Below are 25,613 nucleotides of genomic sequence, written 5' to 3' on the forward strand. Positions count from 1 at the left end.
ACAAAATTTGTAAATCTGCTTCTGAGAAAACCACAGTCAGCAGCAAGCGAGTTGTACTGACCATCTAAACTAACTTTTTATGCAATTCATTAGAGCTGTTTTCTTTTAGCACTGGATGCAACATTTGTATGGGCTATGTACAACATCGTTGCACTGGTGTTCTATCCAGAACATCTCATCAGTGCAAGCAGAGAGTATGTAATGGACAGGTTTTGTGAAAAAAAGGGGTGGCACTCTTGGCGTTTTGCTGCGGCTGTAGCTCGTCGGAAATGGGGGGTTCTTCCGCTCTATCCATTCATTTAAAAATGTAAGTGCCAGATGGAATTAATTTTTTTTTAATAAAAACGTTAAACAGTGGACGGTTACACAACTTCGAATTTGAAATGTAAATTAAACGGACGGACGGACATTCTAGAAAAGAACGATACAGTTTTGCTGGAATGTAGTTGCATGTGTGATATGACTCGGTAAACCAGGTGAAATTGGTTTACTGGGCTGCCTTCCCTCTTCATGGTCCCATATGACCATCCTGTGAGATTCTTTTTTGCCCCACTGTTACCAGAATCTCCCTTTACAGTGTCTCACAGAACTTCTCTCACAGTAGCTACATCCCCGAACCTTTCAGAAATAAATTAACACATTGTGTTTAAATTCAAAGAAGTTCACATATCATATATTAGGGTGGAATGAATATCAGAGTGTATAAATATGAGAATGCACAGTATGAACAAAACAATTATAAAGGCAAGAATATAAAGAAAATGGTAAGTATATAAGGGTAATTAAATATGCAAGTATATAAGACATATTTATAAGGTAAGTATATCAGGTAAAAGAAAATAGGTAAGTATATAAGTTAACAGTAAATAGGTAAGTATATAAGGCACAATCACGGTAAGTATTTGAGGAGAAATAAGAATAACCAACCGTTTTGAAAATAAATATTCTCCTTTATTATTTTATAAGTTAATTTAGTGTTTTTTTTTTGTTAATACTGTTTTGCTTGATACTTTTTAAATTATTTTTATTTTTCCTCGTACAAAAATTCACTAATTAGATACTAAAGGTCTGCACAAGCATATTTGAATTTTCAAATTTCAAAATGTTCTGCAACATGAATAGAACTTTCAAAACATAGCTATAAGCAAAACATTCAAACATCAAATAAAACAAATATCAGAACATAACCTACCCATATTTGGTTGCAAACGAACGATGTTTTGAAGGTTCTATTCGAAACCAAGCATAAAAGTTGCAAGCATTATAGAACCTGTATGCATGTTCTGAAGTGTTTGCAACATTTTGTTATGCTTGAAACAACTTCTAAAAGAGCTGAAAGCAAAAAATTAAATGCTGGGACAGTTGGTGCGTAGTCGTTGAACTGTGTGTGTGTGTGTGCAAGGAAAATTTTGCAAGCCATGGATTCCCCGAACGTAAGTTTTTTTTCATTAAATGCGGGATTTTAGTATAAGTATTTAAGTATAAGTAAACGAACATATAATGTTTATTTTATTTCAAATCAAACAAAACAATTGTCTTTTTTTAAGAACTGATAGTTTTATTAAATGAAACCATGAAATGGTATTTTATTTTCCTTTATTTTAAATGAAATAACTATATTTTTTACTATAAACCTATAAATAAAATTAAAAATTCTTTTATGTTAAAATTTAAAGTCAATGTAATTTATTTTCATTTTTAATCCTAAAAGTTCGACTCTAGAAATAAACAAAATTAAATCACACCAATGTGCTGTGCTGCTTGAGGTTCTGTAGAACATGCATAACCCACGCAAAACATTTATAACCCAAGTAGCAACATGTTCTATGCAACACGTATTTCATATTTGTTATACTTGCTTTGGTTTCGATTGCCTTTTGTTGTGCTTGTGTTTTCAAGCCATGCTGCCGTCGAACGATGTATTTGTTCGGTTTGTTTTGCGAAGCGCTGATGTTTTGAATGTTCTATAAAAATTCAAGCCATTTGAAATCGCTTTCAAGCATACTTGTGCAGACCTTTATTAGATACTCATTTCCAAATTCCTTTTTCTTTTCTTCTTTTAAAAATGTTTCAATTATTAAGTTTTCTTTTTTTTTAGTTTTTTTTCAAATTCAGATTTCAGCTATTAATTAATAAATGATGATTTTTGATCAAACAAAAATTATTCTTTCCTTTTAGCTTTGGGAACTGAATATCAATGCACAATTTTAGGTTTCGAACGTTGAGCCAAATTTGGTTTCTTTCCTTTTATGGTAAGTATAAATTTAAATTATGTAATTTCGATTGAAACGCAATTTTTTACAGAAACATGCTTTTAATGCGTTAGCATGTGTTTTGTAGATTACGTAAAACGCAATTATATGATTTTCAGGAAAAAACTTCGTTTTTGTGCTCATTAATAACGTGTGCCCCGAAACCAGAGATAGATTTCGTCAAGAGTGAAAATTAGGCTAGGTTAGGTTAGGTTAGGTTATGTGGCAGCCCGATGTATCAGGCTCACTTAGACTATTCAGTCCATTGTGATACCACAGTGGTGAACTTCTCTCTTATCACTGAGTGCTGCCCGATTCCATGTTAAACTCAATGACAAGGGACCTCCTTTTTATAGCCGAGTCCGAACGGCGTTCCACATTCTAGTGAAACCACTTAGAGAAGCTTTGAAACCCTCAGAAATGTCACCAGCATTACTGAGGTGGGATAATCCACCGCTGAAAAACTTTTTGGTGTTCGGTCGTAGCAGGAATCGAACCCACGACCTTGTGTATGCAAGGCGGGCATGCTAACCATTGCACCACGGTGGCTCCCTTTAGGCTAGTTCGTGTATCTACTGGGTTCTTTTACTCACTCAGCCGTCTGGGAATACTTTCATAGACTAATTAAATATAGAGACATACCTTGACAATTCACCATGGTTTTGTTTATTTGCCGTGCGCAGTCATTCCACTCAATTCATAGACCAAGGAATGTATAGACATCTCAAGTGGATTCACCATGGTTTTGTTTATTTGCAGAGCGCAGTCATTCCACTCAATTGCGCAGTCAAGTGACTCAATTTCTTTTTGGAAAACAAGAATTACCGTACAAATCAGTCAATTTGCATTACAAAAAAGGTGTGGATGTATAGAATTTTATATGCTTTTACAATATTTGGTGTTTCATCAAGAAAACAAAGGAAAGAAAACAAATTAAAGCCAAATTAAAAAATCACTCAATTGCAGACGTAAAAGAGCCCTCTACGGTGTGCAGACAAACTACAGCGCTGTGCATTCATTTGAGATGTCTATACATTCCTTGGTCTATGCTCAATTGCGCAGTCAAGTGACTCAATTTCTTTTTTCGAAAACGAGAATTACCGTACAAATCAGTCAATTTGCATTACAAAAAAGGTGTAGATGTATAGAATTTTACATGTTTTTCCAATATTTGGTGTTTGAACAAGAAAACAAAGAAAAGAAAACAAATTAAAGCCAAATTAAAAAATCACTCAATTGCAGACGTAAAAGAGCCCTCTACGGTGTGCAGACAAACTACAGCGTTGTGAATTCACTTGAGATGTCTATACCTTCCTTGGTCTATGATACTTTCCTCTCCCCAGGCTACCATATGATGTATATAACAAGATGTCGCACTTACATTATTGGCAATACACAATAAATGTCGTCGTTGCATATTGGTCCAATCTTTCACTCATTGGAAAAGTTAATTTCTGAACTTGCACTCAAAATAGCACAGACACATTTTAAAGTATTTTTGGGTGATTTTACCTCACATCTGTTTCAAAGGCAATTTTGGTATTCCCTATTGGCGGTAAAGATAAACTAACATCATTAATGCTTTGAGACCACTCGAGATAAAATTATCGGAAAATATCAAACATATCATGAAATTGGTTCTACCGTGTTTCCTCAACCTTAATAAATAATCTGGTTTACGTGTACAACCTTAAAGTAAACTGGACTATTTAGTGAAACTTTAATTGGATTAAAGGTTAAAGAGATTTTTTACCGATGTATTTTGATTTTATCGGCTAAATTCGAACTTAGTAACAACCTTTAAATAATAAACTTTTAGATTAGAGGTGTGCACGTGGCACGAAATTGTCGTGACTCATGAGAGTTTTCGTGATTCGTGAGTCACGCTCATGACAACGCCGTGAGTGTGCGTGATTAACAAACCAAACGTCGTGCGTGAGTCACGAAAATAATTTCTTTGTGTGTGCGTGAGTAACGAATTTCGGAAAAATACGCTCACGAAAAAAATCCCGCCCACAGACATAAAACACTTCCGAGATGAATTCATTTACAATTTTAGTGACACATGGGATGTTAAGAGTTTAATAACGCTCCTGATTTTATTCATGCTCATGTTTTCAAACACATCCTAAGGTAATTTAGTCATAAAAATATTCGGTAACAATATCGTACTGGAGTGTGCGTGAAAACGATTTTTCAGTCGTAAGTGTGCGTGAGTAAACTATTTCTCACGTGCACTCCTATATTTAATATAGCATCAACACTGGTTGAGCGTAAAAATATTATTGCGTTATAGCATAGCTTTCGGCGCTTATTTTAATATAAATGTTGTGGACTGTGTCTCCGATATGAGCACCTCTTAAGTGTTGTATTTGGTTGTGATATTCGGATCCATCTAAGTTATTTTATTGTATTTTGGTAATAGTGTTTAACAAAGCTCAAAACTAACATATTATCATACATTGGAATGGACCTCTCGTTAGGGGACACCACCAAAATTTTGGCGACTGTGAGTATCCAATTCTATCGTATTTTGCGCACAAAAACATTATCTTTCATACGTATTTTGCGGTTTAAAATTTTTTTCTTTCATATTATGTGTGAAATTTCTTCGACACAAGATTAGAATGCATCTCTGAATTGACTTTTTAACTCTACTGCCTCTTTTGAACTAATTTATATTGTGCAGTTTTTTCGACAATAGTACAGAATGCAACTCTGAAACGACATTTCACTCATTTTTCTCTGTTGGAATAAAATGAACTTCCCGCTATAACAAAAAGCGACATCTATACAATGAAAATTATCCCTACTGGAAAAATGAATTTAAAATGAACGTCTTTGGTGGCGGTCCTATTGATGTGTGGGTAACTCAGGTCTCAATTCCACAATCACATATAGATGGATCTGGTAGACCATACTAGCACCTGAACCGTGTTCCCACAATATCCTGAGTTTTCGCACAAAAGTAAAATAGCAAAGAATAATAAAAAAGGAATTACTTATATGTCCTCACAGGAGAATACATAGGCTAAATAGAAGATCCTTACCCGAGTTTCACAGAAAAAAAACAAAAATTTCGGATACACACAAGCAAATAATCAAAACGGATTTCCTTTTAATTCTGCCCTAGATTCAAACAATATATTAACTCAAATCAACTTCGTACCATTACGAACACACATCCCGTAGCGCTAAATAGCCGAAAACTTATGTAAAAAAATGCACAAAAAAACAACACTGTTTCGTAGCAGAAAAAGACCCGATTACTTGTAATGCACTATTGACAATGACCCCAAACGTTTTTGCATTGTCATTACAATGTCATCGATCGGTACAGTGTCCTTTAGCAATGTCATGTCCAGTTCTGCCAACTTGTCAAACAATGTGGGCTCATCTGATCTGATCCTTTCCAATGGACATCCATAACATGTCGGAATTTGTCACTAGATGGCGCTGGTTATCTAGGAGAGAGAGAAAAATGCAAAAACACATGATCGAATCATACAGCATAGACCAATTAAAGTATAGACAGCTCAAGTGAATTCACTGCGGTGTAGTTTGTCTGCACACCGTAGAGGGCTCTTTTACGTCTGCAATTGAGTGATTTTTTAATTTGGCTTTAAGTTGTTTTCTTTCCTTTGTTTTCTTGATGAAACACCAAATATTGTAACAGCATATAAAATTCTATACATCCACACCTTTTTTGTAATGCAAATTGACTGATTTGTACGGTAATTCTCGTTTTCCAAAAAAAAAAATTGAGTCACTTGACTGTGCAATTGAGTGGAATGACTGCGCACTGCAAATAAACAAAACCATGGTGAATTGTCAAGGTATGTCTCTATTTTAATTGGTCTATGCATACAGGTAATTACAATTTCATAACAATATATTCTCCCAACAACTCAACTCTTCAAACATATGTCCAGATCAGACCTATATGTTAGCCGACGTCCGTCTATATTCGTCATCGAAATATATTAAAACACTCGCCAGAATGACGTGTAGCGCCTGTCTCATTACAGTCTAAAGCTGACAGATGTGAGTGTTTTTAAATCAGATAGAAAAGAGGTTCGTGATGTTTGAGGAATGAATATTCCAATATTTCAAAACCAATCCTGTCAGTTGCTCCAACGTCACCACATTTTAAAATTGGGAGTCACGAAGAAGAGTAAAATAAAAGTTGAAATACGTTCCATATAAATATTGACACAGTGGCCGTCACAAGTATTAAGAAAACAAGAGAACGAAACTGTCAAGCGAAACTGCGACAGTAGGTGGCAGTCATGAGGAAATTTATCTAATGTCATGCAGTTTTTGTCGGCGCTTCTCTCAAATACACAGTTTGCGTCGGTGTCACACAGTTCAGTTCTCTGCCGGTCTTATGAAACGTAAGAAAAATAGGATTTAGAACCTACTTTGTAAAGGGTGATTCTTTTGAGGTTAGGATTTTCATGCATTAGTATTTGACAGATCACGTGGGATTTCAGACATGGTGTCAAAGAGAAAGATGCTCAGTATGCTTTGACATTTCATCATGAATAGACTTACGATCTGCCACAACGTCGAATTTTCAGTGAATGGGCCCTAGAAAAGTTGGCCGAAAATCCGCTTTTTTATCGACAAATTTTGTTCAGCGATGAGGCTCATTTCTGGTTGAATGGCTACGTAAATAAGCAAAATTGCCGCATTTGGAGTGAAGAGCAACCAGAAGCCGTTCAAGAACTGCCCATGCATCCCGAAAAATGCACTGTTTGGTGTGGTTTGTACGCTGGTGGAATCATTGGACCGTATTTTTTCAAAGATGCTGTTGGACGCAACGTTACGGTGAATGGCGATCGCTATCGTTCGATGCTAACAAACTTTTTGTTGCCAAAAATGGAAGAACTGAACTTGGTTGACATGTGGTTTCAACAAGATGGCGCTACATGCCACACAGCTCGCGATTCTATGGCCATTTTGAGGGAAAACTTCGGAGAACAATTCATCTCAAGAAATGGACCGGTAAGTTGGCCACCAAGATCATGCGATTTGACGCCTTTAGACTATTTTTTGTGGGGCTACGTCAAGTCTAAAGTCTACAGAAATAAGCCAGCAACTATTCCAGCTTTGGAAGACAACATTTCCGAAGAAATTCGGGCTATTCCGGCCGAAATGCTCGAAAAAGTTGCCCAAAATTGGACTTTCCGAATGGACCACCTAAGACGCAGCCGCGGTCAACATTTAAATGAAATTATCTTCAAAAAGTAAATGTCATGGACCAATCTAACGTTTCAAATAAAGAACCGATGAGATTTTGCAAATTTTATGCGTTTTTTTTTTAAAAAAAGTTATCAAGCTCTTAACAAATCACCCTTTAGTAACAAATGTTCTTTATATAAATCTTTTCATTCTATTAAATTTTTTTGGCAGACAATGTGAAATTATAACTGCCGATGCCTTATAAAGAATTTATCAAAACAGCGCTCCGACCGCAACGTCGGTTATACCAAAGCTGCAGGCATCGTGCGACATCTATACGGTTGACATTTGTTGTTTTTTGTACAAGAGAAATTTTCGTCTTCTTGTTTTCTTAATACTCTCTGGTACAAGCAGAGAGTATTAAGAAATCAAGAGGACGAAAATTTCTCTTCTACAAAAACAACAAATGTTAATTAAAACAAATTAATTGATACTATTAATTTTTGTGATTGATTTTTGTTTCAATTAAAAATTTTGTTGAATCAATTAAAATTTTAATTGAATACTTTTTTAACTCAATTAAGATTTTAATTGGAAAACTTTTCATGAACTTTTTCTCTGTGCATGCTATCGATAACTATTTTCAATATAAAATTAAAATCATTTGATTCATTTACTTGATGTGATTACCCAATAAACACAAACGTTTGCAAAATGCTAAATTTCAACAATTTTTCAAACATTTTTTCAAATGATTAGGGTAATATTCAAGTTGAGAAATTGTTGAGAAAATCGCGTTCTCAACAAAAAACAGACATTACCCTCAACAGTGAAATTCAACACATTAGCAATAATATCTCAAGTGTTATCCTCAAATTGAAACGCATCGCTACTCAATAATTTGTCAAACAATTTTCGATGCGAGTCAAATTCAAAATTAACATCGTTGCAAATACTTTTCAACCTAAATTTGTATGAATGATATCCCCACTTCAAATTGAAAGTCAAAGCCAAAATTCTATGAATTTTGTATAATTTATTCATTTTCATCAAAATAAAATATATAATAATACACTACACTACATAATACACTACAATACCAATTGATAAATAATAATCTTATTAAACATATCAACAAATAAGAAAAAAAAACAAATAACAAAACTTTAAATATCTTAAACATTATTAGTAAACACTTTTGCATTGATAATTCGTTTTCCTTCCTTTTGGTGTCATAAAACAGCATTAAAATTTATTAACATGCGGGCAATTTGAAATTAGGAACGTACTGGACCGCGTGTTAGAATTGATTTCCAGCAGAACGAATTCACAAAATATCAATTTTAAACTGATAATAGCATATGAATTAAACTTACGATGTGATGCACATTTTCATCCAGAAGTTGTTGATTTCAAAAATTTGTTGTTTTTAACAATTTTAATTGGTTGCACTTGTAATGTTTCTGGAAACTTGTCGATAAGCCACTCATTTTTCATTGGTCAGCTTCTTAATGTTTGCAAGAATGTAGCATCCAAAGATTTTAGTTTTCTGCAAAGAGATTTAAATTTAGTGACTTCTCTAAAGTGTTGATTTAATTTTTCATATTGACGTACCAATTATTATAAATAATTTGAAGCAGTTCCAGTTAATTGTCCACCATTTTTTCATCGGTCAGCTTTTTAATGTTTTCAAGAACGTAGAATCCATAATTTTAGTTTTCTGCAAAGAGATATACATTTCGTGACTTCCTTAAAGTTTTACTTCATTTTTTATTTTCACTTACCTATTTTTATAAACTATTTGGTTATTTGTCTAAAATTTTCCATTTTTTTTATTTCTTGCAATTGACCACGAACTTCGTTGCACAAATAAGTATTGAAAACCACATGGTTTTTTCGTTGCATTTTAGGGTAGTATTTTGTGAAAGTTTTCTCATATTATCTTCAACACCTTTTCAAAGATTTCATCAACATTTTGGCAAATTGGAAGTAATTCGAAAACAATTTGAAGATGTATTGAAGATGAGCTCTTTCAAGTCAAGTTGAATTTATGTTGAAAATTATAAAGGGTGATTTTTTAAGAGCTTGATAACTTTTTTTAAAAAAAAAACGCATAAAATTTGCAAAATCTCATCGGTTCTTTATTTGAAACGTTAGATTGGTCCATGACATTTACTTTTTGAAGATAATTTCATTTAAATGTTGACCGCGGCTGCGTCTTAGGTGGTCCATTCGGAAAGTCCAATTTTGGGCAACTTTTTCGAGCATTTCCGCCGGAATAGCCCGAATTTCTTCGGAAATGTTGTCTTTCAAAGCTGGAATAGTTGCTGGCTTATTTCTGTAGACTTTAGACTTGACGTAGCCCCACAAAAAATAGTCTAAAGGCATCAAATCGCATGATCTTGGTGGCCAACTTACCGGTCCATTTCTTGAGATGAATTGTTCTCCGAAGTTTTCCCTCAAAATGGCCATAGAATCGCGAGCTGTGTGGCATGTAGCGCCATCTTGTTGAAACCACATGTCAACCAAGTTCAGTTCTTCCATTTTTGGCAACAAAAAGTTTGTTAGCATCGAACGATAGCGATCGCCATTCACCGTAACGTTGTGTCCAACAGCATCTTTGAAAAAATACGATCCAATGATTCCACCAGCGTACAAACCACACCAAACAGTGCATTTTTCGGGATGCATGGGCAGTTCTTGAACGGCTTCTGGTTGCTCTTCACTCCAAATGCGGCAATTTTGCTTATTTACGTAGCCATTCAACCAGAAATGAGCCTCATCGCTGAACAAAATTTGTCGATAAAAAAGCGGATTTTCTGCCACTGATTTTGGTAATAAAATTCAATGATTTGCAAGCGTTGCTCGTTAGTAAGGCTATTCATGATGAAATGTCAAAGCATACTGAGCATCTTTCTCTTTGACACCATGTCTGAAATCCCACGTGATCTGTCAAATACTAATGCATGAAAATCCTAACCTCAAAAGAATCACCCTTTATTTACCCTCAAACTGAAAAGTTGTTGCATTTGAAAAACGCTCATCCTGTGTTAATTGGGTAACCTTTGTCTTGCAAAAATCAAATACTCTAAAACGAGTTTTATTTTAATTTTTATGTTGAAAATTATATTTACCCTCAAACTGAAAAGTTGTTGCATTTGAAAAACGCTCATCCTGTGTTAATTGGGTAACCTTTGTCTTGCAAAAATCAAATAAACTAAAACGAGTTTTATTTTAATTTTTCTTAAATTTTCCTTAAATTGTGTCATGCTTCCAAATAAAAACTTTTTATAACATTTCCATGTAGGTTCATAGATTGACTGGTTGGTGACTCGCTTTAGGCTCAATACCTCACTCTCCGAGACAATTTCCAAAAGATTCAATAGTATCCCGGTATCTATTGCTTACTATTTTTACCTTAGTTAATACGTTTCCTCTTCTTTACAGTTAACTAGTGGATCATATGGCAACGTTTGGAAGTGAAAAGCTATTCATAGATGACCGTCAACTTCTGGATAATTTGCATTTTCGATGACTTTGGTAACACCATGATCTCGCCGTCAGCCAAAGCTTCTAATTTTCTCAAAATTTTGTAAGCTTGAGCATGTGTTATCATATTGTAAGCAAAAAGCGCACAATAGGGTGTCTCGCCAGTCGAAGAATGAACAGTTGACCGCAATGCACACTCTATTTTTGACAAATCCTCATCTAACTTGTTCTGTTCCTTTTCCAATGATACCCTTATGCTACTCAGGATGCTTTGGTACACCCTTTCGCTGTCATTAAATTGTGGTGCATGAATGGCTGTGCGCATATGATGAATTCCGTATAAGTTTAAGAGTTCCTTGAATGATTCGCAAGTAAATTGCTTTCCGTTGTCGGAATGCAGAGTTTCAGAAACTCCAAACTTATGGAATACCTCGGCGGTTAGAAATTTAATGATGGCTTTAGATGTTGCTTTAGGCATAGCCTTAAGCAAAACATGCTTTGTCCTGTGGTCTACTACAATGAATATATGTTTGTCACCACTACGTGTACTGGGATATGGTCCAAGGCAATCTATATATATATATATATATATATATATATATATATATATATATATATATATATATATATATATATATATATATATATATATATATATATATATATATATATATATATATATATATATATATATATATATATATATATATATACACAGAAAAGCTATATATATATATATATATATATATATATATATATATATATATATATATATATATATATATATATATATATATATATATATATATATATATATAGCTATATATATATATATATATATATATATATATATATATATATATATATATATATATATATATAAGCTATATATATAAGCTCATCCATAACCAAGCGAGAAGGCATGTCAGGGGCAACATTCTTTGAACCTTTTCTGTGTATTATATTATAGTATTATATATTGAATTGATAACCCTGAAGTTTTAAGCTCCAACTGGCGAGTCTTCCATGCAAATTCTGCTGCTTTATCAGCCATCGCAGACTGGAGTGGTCTGTGATGACTGTGAATTCCATCAATTCAATATACTGTCGAAATTTCTCAATAGCTAAAACCCCTGCTAAACACTCTTTCTCTGTTGTTGAATAATTTTTCTGAACAGGGTTAAGCTTTTTTGAGAAATATTCGATAGGATGTTCCTCACCTTCCGAATCTTTCTGGAACAAGACAGCTGGAACACCTACATTCGATGCATCGCATTGATCAAAGAATGGTTTGCTAAAGTCAGGACTTCGCAGAACAGGACTTGAAACCAATCTCTCCTTCAGCATTTCAAATGATTCGTGAGCCTCTGGGGTGAAATTAAATTTAGTTGACTTTCTCAACGTGTCAGTGATTGGTGCAGTCAAGGTTGAATAATCCGGTATAAACCGCCTATACCAACCAACGCACCCTAAAAATTTGCGGACATCTCTAGAAGTTTTTGGTGGCTTTATGTTGATGATTGCTTCAACCTTGCTGGTATCACTCTTCAATTTCCCGTCGCCTACGATGTATCCTAAATACCTAAGTTCTTTATAACAGAACTTAGATTTCTCTAAGTTTATCGTAAGGCCGGCATCAGACAACCATCTACCCACAATCCTCAACATGTCCACATGATCCTGAAAATTAGGTGACACTACCAGCAAAGTCGTCCAAGTACACAAATACTTTATCTTTGAGCTCGGATGGGATAACTTTATCTATGAGTCAGCACATACGCTGAGCAGCATTACACAGTCCAAAGGGCATTACCTTGAACTGGTAATGTGGTCTCCCTTTGACTGTGAAAGCTGTTTTTGGCCGACTCGATTCCTCTAAAGGAATTTGCCAAAAAGCGTCCTTTAAGTCGATGGCGAAAATGAAAAAAGTTTCTCGCAACCGGCACAAAAGACCATCATCTAAACATGGCCTATTCTTATTCGGTTTGATGACTAGAGTTACTCTATTGTTCCAGACCGCGTTAGTAGCTGAACTCTAGTTTCGCACTTTCCAGTTGGATCTGTTGATCAATGCTGAGCTCATGTATCTTAGGTTCTTTTGCTTCGGTTACATGTAGTTCATTGACTGTCGGATTTTTAAACGAAATTGTGATTCCAAATGTGTTCCAAAAATCACAACCTAAAATAAGTTTTTGTGACAACGAAGGAACCAAATAAAATGTCATGATATGTGATATATCATTACATTTTATATTAGCTCTCACCTTGCCAACAATAGATTTCCCTCTTCCGTCTCCTGTTCGAATAATCGATTTAAAATCAAAAATTTCAATATTCTAAATCATTAAAGACTTCCTTCCCTAGACAGGAAACATTAGCCCCTCGGTCTATTAATCCTCTCATAGGGACATCGTTCATAAAAACGTCTAAATATGGTCTTATATCTTTATCAGTACATAAGCTCGAAATAGATAGTAATTTTCTCTCATTTTTTCTATTATTGTATCGTGTACTCGCTTTCATTATTCTTTCCGAAGGCCCTTCTTTGAAATCTTTGAAGATTTCTTCCCTAACTCGATTGTAATTCTCAAGTCTGTCTTCATATGGAATTAAAACTTTCAGTCGTGGTTTCCGATTCTTAGCTGTGATATCATTTACACACAGAGAATTGCTCCTGCGTTGTATCGCAGGATAATGAAATCTCTGGAATTTTCGTCTGAAATAATAGCTTAGGTTATCCCAGTCGCAATTCGGATTTTTCTTCGAAAATTCCAGAACCACTCGAAAGCGTTTCCAGACAATAACCGGTGAATACCTTTCATAAGGACTGGCCATGGGCAATCAGTATCCGACCTGATAGTTTATACACGAAACAAAAAGTCCTCTATGCTAACAGATTTACTGCTGCCGTCAAATTGTATGCCCCATTTATCAATATCAAAAGTATTTTGCGTCCTTGGGACAGATCCAAAGGCAGAAGATGAAATGCCATTCTGTTGTGGTGGTGGTGGATAAATAGGTCCATTAGTTGGAAATTGATAGTTCTGATTATGACCCGATTGACAGTGATTAGAAATTGGTGGTGGTGGACAACTAAATCTATCAGGTGGAAATTGGTAGTTCTGGTTATGATCAGTTCGGAAATGTTTTTAAATGGGAGGTGGTGGCAAATTATGTTGCTGTTGTTGATGTGTATTAGTATTCGGTGTATTCCGAATTTGCTGACATTGCCCTTGTCCCTGTTGTGGTGTCCTTCAAACCAGTCGGTAACTAGAATTAAGTGACCCCTGAGAAAAATTAGTCGGTGGCAAATTATGTTGTTGTTGAGGAGTATGTGTAGTTTGTGCATTCGAAATCTGCTGATTTTGTCCCCGACCCTGCTGTGGTGGAACATTGTTCCTCGAAATGCGATCTGCCTGATTCATGTCTCATTATGACAACTCTCGCTCAGACCTAATGGTCTCCCTTACTATTTCTGGTATTAGTCTCTTAAGACTTTCCTGTATTTCCCTCATCGAAACTGCCTGAGCTGCACCTACTGAGGCTGATATTTTGTTGTACTGAATAGGATATTTTGTTGTACTGAATAGGAATTTGGCATTTCACGATTTTGTGATTGAAAATCATTTCTAATTCCAATCGCCGTAAGGCTTCTGAACGTGGGAGATGGAAACGTACTATCACTCCCTGTAGACGAAAAACTATTAGGATCCAATGTTAAGTTTTGATCAATATCTAATCCAGTGTTAACATTTGCCGAAGTAGTGACCGTTGTAGTAAACGTATTGACAGTAGTGGTTGGAGTGGCTGTAGTTGCAGTAACAGTAGTATTTGTTGTCGTAGTTCTCGTCATGTTCGACATGTTATCAGTGGCCGACATAGATCTGAGCTTCATTCTGTATAAATCAAAATTTTCACTCTATAGTAATAACGAAAGTAATGACGTTTAACGTAAATTCTAAATTGAAAATTAAAAGAAAACAACGTTTTTTATCACGTTAATTCAAAATACCGGTAAAAGTGGCTCAATAAAATTTGCTAATTTTCGTTTAACAAACTGTTTTTTTTTTTTTTTACTTTTTTAGACTTCGTAGACGTTTTTGGTTTTTTCCAAAAATTATTTCTTTTCTTTTTTTGAGTCATTTGATTAATTAAAAAATCAAACTTCAAAATTTTCTAAAATTTTTTTTCTCTTTTCAGATAATTCAAGGATTATTCAGATTGAGTTGTTTTTGTAGCTGACTGCTTGAGAAGTGGCGAAAAAAAAATTAATTTGGAACCTGTTTCCCCTTTTTTGTGTTTAAATATGTTTTTGACCAATACACCGTATTCTAAGCATATACGAAAATGTTTATATTATTCTCAAACTCGTTTTAGATGTATATGAAATCATCAAAATAAATTGTTCCGTTTTCCTAGAATTTTCAGAAACTATAATCCTATTACTTTATGTAACATTTTCTTGAGTTTATTTTTTTTATTGAATTGTTATTTGTTTTATAGTTTCTGTATAAAAACGATTTAAAGAATTTGGTTTCACAAGTTACAAAACATAAACATATATTGTTAACAACGTAACCATCAATCTATGTATAAAAATATAGTAGCAAATAATCAAAAAAGTAATTATTTAATTATGACTTACTACATTTGTTATACGTAGTCGAAAGTTAAATAGTTAGCCATGTATGAATATCTATCAATGTATGTCGCTACACTGGTATAACAAAAGCACTTGTTTCACGGGACTCACAAACATATCTAGTATAGTCAAACATGGGAGAAAGTGGTTTTACGAAAACTATGCCTAGTGGCAAAAATTCAAGACTGCACTTCCTTTAGGTAGACAGTGAATGGTTCGCACTATACTATACAGACGTATACCTTTTTATTTAGAATTCAAATGATACATACTTGCACAGCGTAGCAAGTTATAACCATACTACTGTGCCACATTGCTGGGCGCCAAACTGTGTTGGACAAGGTTTGTGGCATTAACGGTGACACTAGGAATTTAAGCTGCGGCTGTAGCTCGCTTGTAATGTGGGTTTCAGTCCGTTATTATCCATCCATTTAAAATTATAGTGCCTGGTGTTGATAATAGTTTCTCTTCTTCTTCTTTTTATTACAATTGACAAGTAGAAATTCAAATTTGAATTTTCATAACGGAAAAACGGACGGACGGACATTATTTAAACGTTTTTATAAAATTTAGGAAATGGAATTGGATACATTAATGAGTTATCGAACCTGTTGTATGTGGTTCGTCAGGCTACCCCCCTTAACATGACCCTTATACAGATCATCCTTGAGATCCCTTTAGCCATTTATTTATATAAGGTATCTCCCAAGAAAATGGCGCGACACTTCTCTTACAAACCAGCTACATCCTTTATTTAAAAACTCAGCACATTTTAAATTCAAATATCGATTCACATTTCAATGTATTGTTTCAAATTCATTATGGGGAATTTTGTAGAAATTTGTATAAATAAAATTGTATATAAAATTATTGCTAGATATCAGTTAGAAATGGAAATATGTAATAATATAAAAATTTAATAATGGAATGATAATAATAAATTAAATTGCATTAACTTTTTGTTATCATTTATTATATTTTTTAAATCATTAAACTCATTTTGCACTATAGAAAAATAAATTTGGATGTTATTATTATTATTCGAATACAAAAATTATTTTATGGATTGCAGGTTTTCATATGAGCTTTTATTCTTTTTGTATAAATTTTTATCAGTAACAATTTTCAAATTATTTTTAAGTTTGCATGCTTAATAAATGATTGTGTTTGTTTTCTTTTTTTTGCTTCTCCTTTATAAAGATATTTATATGTATAATATTTCAAATATTCTCGCAGAGATTTGACTTTTTGATTCTTGTATATAAATTCCAAATATAAGATTTCAAATATTTTCTCAAAGATTCGACTTTTTGATTTTTGTATTTATTTCATTACATAAGATTTCAAATATTTTTCAATAATTTGACCTTTTTGATTTTTCTTGGATTCGATTCATTATATAAGATTTGAAATATTTGTAAATGATTTGATTTTTGATTTTTTTTTTGTACTTTCAATTAGTTTTTCTTTCTTTTACTCTTTTTGTTTAATTGGATTTTTTAAAATAAATTTTGAAGTTTTACTGATTTTTCTTTTTACAAAATGGAGAAGTTGAAATAGTAAAGCCACTTGATTTTCCAGCCACGTAAGAAGGTTAACGCAAAATGTACGTTGTATTTTTACTTTATTATTTTTTTTTAATATTTATAATTTATTAATTTTGAGTGGTCAATTTTCACTGAATTTGCTTATATGTATAATGTTTCTGCATGTTGCAATATTTCTACTCATTTAACATTGTTTCCGTGTAGTAGAGGTTATTAACCTCGGGATTTCGCGTGTCTTCAGGGTAGATATGTCCCAAATTGTCACTGACCAAACCACAGGTGAATTCCCAATTAGCGAAACCAGTACCTTCATAGGGTTTCCTAATCCCAAACGTCTCGACACAAATCCTATAATTCCCAATATACCATATACAAATAATTAGATAGGAAGAAATGTAACCTTTGTGCTGGCGCACATTGTTCATATATTCTTACCCGAGGTGTATTTTATAAAATGAGCACACAGTTTTCATAAATCGAATAAATTCACGTATTAATGTCGCCAATAATATCTATATTTAAAAAAATAAAACACTATAATCCCGTCCAGAGTATTCTATAATTTCCAAAACTTTACCGAAAAAATTACTATTTCCATATATCGATGCAGATTTAACAATTCAAATTTGCAGGTTATTTCGAACTAACAACAATAATGTCAATTCAACTCCTATGTGGGAGTACCTTATTTGCACACACTGACTTCGACTTCACTAATGACAAGCGTGAGTTCCAACCCAATAAACACAAACGTTTGAAAAATGCTAAATTTCAACAATTTTTCAAACATTTTTTTAAAGGATTAGGGTTATATTCAAGTTGAGAAAATCGCGTTCTCAACAAAAAACAGACATTACCCTCAACAGTGAAATTCAACACATTAGCAATAATATCTCAAGTGTTATCCTCAAATTGAAATGCATCGCTACTCAATAAGTGGTCAAACAATTTTTCGATGCGAGTCAAATTCAAAATTAACATCGTCGCAAATACTTTTCAACCTAAATTTGTATGAATGATATCCCCACTTCAAATTGAAAGTCAATTCCAAAATTCTATGAATTTTGTATAATTTATTCATTTTCATCAAAATAAAATATATAATAATACACTACACTGCATAATACACTACAATACCAATTGATAAATAATAATCTTATTAAACATATCAACAAATAAGAACAAAAAAACAAACAACAAAACTTTAAATACCTTAAACATTATTAGTAAAAACTTTTGCATTGATAATTCGATTTCCTTCCTTTAGGTGTCATAAAACAGCATTAAAATTTATTAACATGCGGGCAATTTGAAATTAGGAATGTACTGGACCGCATGTTAGAATTGATTTCCAGCAGAAGGAATTCACAAAATATCCATTTTAAACTGATAATAGCATATGAATTAAACTGACGATGTGATGCACTTTTTCATCCAGAAGTTGTTGATTTCAACAATTTGTTGTTTTAAACAATTTTAATTGGTTGCACTTGTAATGTTTCTGGAAACTTTTTCTTGTCCATAAGCCACTCATTTTTCATTGGTCAGCATCTTAATGTTTGCAAGAATGTAGCATCCAAAGATTTTAGTTTTCTGCAAAGAGATTTAAATTTAGTGACTTCTCCAAAGTGTTGATTTAATTTTTCATATTGACTTACCAATTATTATAAACTATTTGAAGCAGTTTCAGTTAATTGTCCACCATTTTTTCATCGGTCAGCTTTTTAATGTTTTCAAGAACGTAGAATCCATAATTTTAGTTTTCGGCAAAGAGACATACATTTAGTGACTTCCTTAAAGTTTTATTTCATTTTTTATTTTCACTTACCTATTTTTATAAACTATTTGGTTATTTGTCTAAAATTTTCCATTTTTTTTTTATTTCTTGCAATCGACCACGAACTTCGTTGCACAAATAAGTATTGAAAACCACTTGGTTTTTTCGTTGCATTTTAGGGTAGTGTTTTGTCAAAGTTTTCTCATATTATCTTCAACACCTTTTCAAAGATTTCGTCAACATTTCAAGTCAAGTTGAATTTATGTTGAAAATTATATTTACCCTCAAACCGAAAAGTTCTTGCATTTGAAAAACGCTCATCCTGTGTTTATTGGGAATAAGTTGTGCTATGCCTGTCTCACGACTTTGTGTAAGGTCAGTCTCCACAACTCTCTTTTTCCATCAGAACTCGCGTTCGCTACTACCTTTTCCATACAACCATGTATGACATGTGCGTTGTCCATTCTAACCAATAGATGGCACTTATGTGTATATAATGGGATTTTTAGACGTGATGCCTGGTAAGGCATAGGGTACTACTACCGAAACCTTCTTATCAAAGTATGATGATGGCAACAGTTAATAAAGGGAAATGGCGAGCAGTGCTGCCGCTAGTGACAAATTGAGTGAAGTAGATTTTGGAAAAAAGTGGAGTAGATTGAATAAAATTGAAGTAGCATACATTTTTGAAAACAAACAATAGAATTCATTTTATTATACCCTCCACCATAGGATGGGGGTATATTAACTTTGTCATTCCGTTTGTAACACATCGAAACATTGCTCTAAGACCCCATAAAGTATATATATTCTGGGTCGTGGTGAAATTCTGAGTCGATCTGAGCATGTCCGTCTGTCCGTCCGTCTGTTGAAAAACGCTAACTTCCGAACGAAAGAAGCTATCGACTTGAATCTTGGCACAAGTAGTTGTTATTGATGTATGTCGGATGGTATTGCAAATGGGCCATATCTGTCCACTTTTACGTATAGCCCACATATAAACGGATCCCCAAATTTGGCTTGCGGGGACGATCCAGCTGAAATTTGGTACATGGTGTAAGTATATGGTATCTAACAACTATGCAAAAATTGGTGCACATCGGTTAATAATTCAATGATTAAAACTATGCTATGTTCATCGTAATTAAAGGAATAGGAAAAACAATTAGGTAATATGGGGAAAAATTTAAAAATTTGAAGCAGAACAAAAAGTGAAGCAGATTTTTGAAAGAAGGAGTGACGAAGTAAATTTTGTGAAAATGAAGCAAAATACTTCGATTGAAGTAGTAGCGGCAGCACTGATGGCGAGTCAGCCTTAATATAAGCGTGTTGCGCAAAGAAAAGTCGCCGAATATGAGACATGCCGGACATTCGCCAGTAGGCAATGAAATACTTTAAATATTTACAAGTTTATTCTGATTATTAATTTTGTTCGGCTTGAGGTCATAGAAACAATCGAATATTGATTTGTTTTAATATTTATTTCCAATATTTCGGTTAGTGCCACTAACCATCTTCTTTACAAGTTGTACAATAAATTATACGAATGTTACAAAAAGTCCGAAATATATTTTATATGTCTTATGGTGGCCGTCACATAATTTAGATTAAAAAACGTATACAAAAACTTAAACTTAGATTTCTTCATCTAATATCCACTGGAATGCAAAATGTTATCCGATTGAAAATTTTGGTAAATAAAAACACCGTGTCCGTCGTTTCTCATCTGTGATGTATCAACCGAGAATATTAAGAAAACAAGAGGACGAAGATTTCTCTTCTACAAAAACAACAAATATCAACCGTATAGATGTCGCACAATGCCTGCAGCTTTGGTATAACCGATGTTGCGGTCGAAGCGCAGCTTTGATAAATTCTTTATTAAGTCATCGGCAGTTATAATTTCAAATTGTCTGCCAAAAAATTTAATAGAATGAAAAGACTTATATATAAAAGAACATTTGTTATTACAAAGTAGGTTCTAAATCCTATTTTCCTTACGTTTCATAAAGCCGGCAGAGAACTGAACTGGGTGACGCCTCATGACTGCCACCTACTGACCCAGTTTCGCTTGACAGTTTCGTTCCCTTGTTTTTTTATACTCTCTGGTATCAATAAGTGGAGTACTGCCAGATGGTCAAAAACAATATATAAACCCTTCTTTTACCTAGGTATCACTGCAATATTTATAAAAGCCTAGAAGTATGCTCTACAAAACTAATTTTTCCAAGCACATATCACAGTTCACAGTGATTGCCAAAATTGTTCATACATTTCCAATAAACACAGGATGAGCGTTTTTCAAATGCAAAAACTTTTCAATTTGAGGGCAAATGTAATTTTCAATATAAATTCAACTTGACTTGAAACAGCTCATCTTCAATACATCTTCAAATTGGTTGAGAATTACATTCAATTTGCCAAAATCTTTGGATGCTACATTCTTGCAAACATTATGAAGCTGGCAGATGAAAAATGAAAAAGTTTCCAGAAATATTTCAAAGTGCAACCAATTAAAATTGTTAAAAATTTAATATTATTATAAATCATCAACTTCTGGATGAAAATGTGCATCACATCGTCAGTTTAATTTACATCCTATTATCAGCCTAAATGGATATTATGTGAATTTTTTCTGCTGGAAATCTATGCTAACACGCGGTCCATCACGTTCCTAATTTCAAATTGCCCGCATATTAATTAATTTCAATGCAGTTTTATGACACAAACAGAAATCGAATTATCTATGCAAAAGTGTTTACAAATAATGTTTAAGATATTTAAAGTTTTGTTGTTTTGCTCTTATTTGTTGATACGTTTAATAAGATATTTATTTTTCAATTAGTATTGTAGTGTATAGTGTAGTGTAGTGTATTTATTATATATTTTATTTTGACGAAAATGAATAAATTATACAAAATTCATAGAATTTTGGCTTTGACTTTCAATTAGAAGTGGCGATATCATTTATACAAATTTTGGTTGAAAAGTATTTGCAACAATGTTAATTTTTAATTTGACTCGCATCGAAAATTGTTTGAGAAATTGTTGAGTAGCGATGCATTTCAATTTGAGGATAACACTTGAGAAATTATTGCTATTGTATCGAATTTTACAATCGAATATTGATTTGTTTTAATATTTATTTCCAATATTTCGGTTAGTGCCACTAACCATCTTCTTTACAAGTTGTACAATAAATTATACGAATCTTACAAAAAGTCCGAAATATATTTTATATGTCTTATGGTGGCCGTCACATAATTTGGATTAAAAAACGTATACAAAAACTTAAACTTAGATTTCTTCATCTAATATCCACTGGAATGCAAAATGTTAACCGATTGAAAATTTTGGTAAATAAAAACATCGTGTCCGTCGTTTCTCATCTGTGATGTATCAACAGAGAGTATTAAGAAAACAAGAGGACGAAGATTTCTCTTCCACAAAAACAACAAATATCAACCGTATAGATGTCGCACAATGCCTGCAGCTTTGGTATAACCGATGTTGCGGTCGAAGCGCAGCTTTGATAAATTCTTTATTAAGTCATCGGCAGTTATAATTTCAAATTGTCTGCCAAAAAATTTAATAGAATGAAAAGACTATATATAAAAGAACATTTGTTATTACAAAGTAGGTTCTAAATCCTATTTTCCTTACGTTTCATAAAGCCGGCAGAGAACTGAACTGGGTGACGCCTCATGACTGCCACCTACTGACCCAGTTTCGCTTGACAGTTTCGTTCCCTTGTTTTTTTATACTCTCTGGTATCAATAAGTGGAGTACTGCCAGATGGTCAAAAACAATATATAAACCCTTCTTTTACCTAGGTATCACTGCAATATTTATAAAAGCCTAGAAGTATGCTCTACAAAACTAATTTTTCCAAGCACATATCACAGTTCACAGTGATTGCCAAAATTATTCATACATTCCCAATAAACACAGGATGAGCGTTTTTCAAATGCAAAAACTTTTCAATTTGAGGGCAAATGTAATTTTCAATATAAATTCAACTTGACTTGAAACAGCTCATCTTCAATACATCTTCAAATTGGTTGAGAATTACATTCAATTTGCCAAAATCTTTGGATGCTACATTCTTGCAAACATTATGAAGCTGGCAGATGAAAAATGAAAAAGTTTCCAGAAAGATTTCAAAGTGCAACCAATTAAAATTGTTAAAAATTTAATATTATTATAAATCATTAACTTCTGGATGAAAATGTGCATCACATCATCAGTTTAATTTACATCCTATTATCAGCTTAAAATGGATATTATGTGAATTTCTTCTGCTGGAAATCTATGCTAACACGCGGTCCATCACGTTCCTAATTTCAAATTGCCCGCATATTAATTAATTTCAATGCAGTTTTATGACACAAACAGAAATCGAATTATCTATGCAAAAGTGTTTACAAATAATGTTTAAGATATTTAAAGTTTTGTTGTTTTGCTCTTATTTGTTGATATGTTTAATAAGATATTTATTTTTCAATTAGTATTGTAGTGTATTGTGTAGTGTAGTGTATTATTATATATTTTATTTTGACGAAAATGAATAAATTATACAAAATTCATAGAATTTTGGCTTTGACTTTCAATTAGAAGTGGCGATATCATTTATACAAATTTTGGTTGAAAAGTATTTGCAACAATGTTAATTTTTAATTTGACTCGCATCGAAAATTGTTTGAGAAATTGTTGAGTAGCGATGCATTTCAATTTGAGGATAACACTTGAGAAATTATTGCTATTGTATCGAATTTTACTGTTTTTTGTTGAGAACGCGATTTTCTCAACAATTTCTCAATTTGAATATTACCCTAATCCTTTGAAAAAATGTTTGAAAAATGGTTGAAATTTAGCATTTTTCAAACGTTTGTGTTTAGGGTCAGTGACTATATCCTTCAATAAAGGGACCAAATGTTCAATAATATGAATACTGAAATTCTTAATAGAATATGGAACTTCGCAACATCATTGCTCATTTTTAACACTACCAATATTCCACAAGCAATGACCAGTGTCATTTAAAATCGTATTTTTCGACCGTCTCTAGCCAACCCTTTAATTCAACCGTGAGCAATTTGTACAAAAAGGATGTTTTCTAAATTTTGCTGGAATGGTTTTATTTTCTTCGCTAGAAAACATTTTTCTAAAAAAAATTAAAAACTGTTATGAATGTAATTTGCCCATAGATAAATAGCGTAACACTTGTTTGAAGATATTCCGGAATATATATTTATTTAAACATTTATGTAAACGAATCCGCAAACGCACTGCAATATTGGGAAGCACCAAGTTGGGGAAGCCATCACCTGTTTATGCACCTACACAGAAAAAAAGTGTCTCGTAAATTTAAGAATATTTTTACAATAATTTATTACAAGAATTATCCAGAATTTTAGTTCATTTTTCGTATCTTCAACGAAAATTAACTACTCGAAAGGAAGTTTTACAAATTCTAAGTAGCAATCGTTTAGTTCATGACCTTCAAAATACGATGGAAATTTCCTTAAAAAATTTCTTAACTGGTAGTTAAAAATTCGTTTGTCATGCTATAAAACTACTTGTGAAATGTAAAGTATTTTCTAAATAATAAGTGCAATTTACTATAATATTTTTTTACGAAAAATGAACTTGAAAGTGGATAGCAATTTCTTACTGACAATTCCTATAGTCAATAATTGTTGGTAAAAAATTACCCAATGAAATATTTTTAGTTCACATGTAATTAAATTTATAGATATTTTCGTCAAAAATGGTAGATAACATTTCATGAAAATTTTGCAAATTTTTAAGTTAAACTTTTCATCGTTCATAAACTGGTGTGCCTTTACGAATATTATTCTTAGAGTAAATTGTCAGCAGATGCGATGAACTAATGCATAGTACAGAGATCTTTATCGGAATAGTGGAATGTGATTAATGTAAAGATGATGTTACTTGAGTTTTGTTGTGTATACATGCGCGTGGGGTTGTTTTTATTTTTGTTCATTTAGTGGTTTGTGTGTGTGTGTTTGTTATTCGTGGATGGTTTATTTGGCTGGATGAGGTGTTGTTTTCAATAAAGGCACATGTGTTTTTGTTGTTGTAGGAATGTTTTGGCTTTGCTTGGTTTTGTTTGGCATGCTTCAGTTGTATAGTTGGCGTTGGCGTGGGCTGTTGCATCTTTTAACCAGGTATGCAACAAGGGAATATAAAGGCATGGAATATTTTGGATTTTTGAGACATATATTGGTGTTTGTTTATTAAACCTTTGAAATGAAAGTTATTAATATTTTATCGGTAGTTTAGAAAAAAGCTATTAAGAGTATTTAGTAAAATATGTTGAAATTGAAGGTGTATTGAAATTTTCATTATTCAATGTAAAAAATTAATATTCAATTCCAGATGAATTTGGAAACTTTTTGTTATACCTCAGCGTATTATTTAGTCATAAATTGGTAAGTGTTTTTTTAATATGGCTTTCATTTAAAAAGAATATTTTTTATGTATATTATTATTTGTTAATTAATTTGTTTGGAAACCAGTTTAATGTTTTTCTTTGTTGTAAAAGCAATATTTAATTTCAGAGCAACTACAGATGGATTCAAACAAATTTAAAAAATAGAGCATTGGTAAGTTTTCTTTTAAAAATTGGCTTTTTTCAACTAGAATATTTACGTTTTTATGACCTTTTTATCATCAAAATTACAGGTTTTTAATACCTT

General features: G+C 32.8%; 3 long non-coding RNA genes across 3 annotated transcripts in view; 2 read left to right on the forward strand and 1 right to left on the reverse strand.

Moving 5' to 3' along the window:
* LOC142241018 (uncharacterized) overlaps positions 1-15,356 on the forward strand; it is a 31,817-nt gene extending 16,461 nt beyond the window's left edge. Inside the window, exon 2 of the long non-coding RNA XR_012723459.1 lies at positions 15,126-15,356. This is a non-coding gene — a long non-coding RNA (uncharacterized LOC142241018). The remainder of the gene's footprint in view (positions 1-15,125) is intronic.
* The window catches only part of LOC142241038 (uncharacterized), a 360,681-nt gene that overhangs the window by 242,151 nt on the left and 92,917 nt on the right, over positions 1-25,613 (forward strand). The gene's annotated exons all lie outside the window — the stretch shown is intronic.
* LOC142241025 (uncharacterized) lies at positions 18,168-19,253 on the reverse strand. The gene is made up of 4 exons (XR_012723460.1): positions 19,174-19,253; positions 18,943-19,111; positions 18,773-18,834; positions 18,168-18,707 (listed from the first exon to the last, which is right to left on the reverse strand). It is a non-coding gene; the product is annotated as an uncharacterized LOC142241025 (long non-coding RNA).

The sequence above is a fragment of the Haematobia irritans genome, chromosome 1 (genome assembly GCF_050003625.1).
Source record: "Haematobia irritans isolate KBUSLIRL chromosome 1, ASM5000362v1, whole genome shotgun sequence".
Classification (NCBI taxonomy): domain Eukaryota; kingdom Metazoa; phylum Arthropoda; class Insecta; order Diptera; family Muscidae; genus Haematobia; species Haematobia irritans.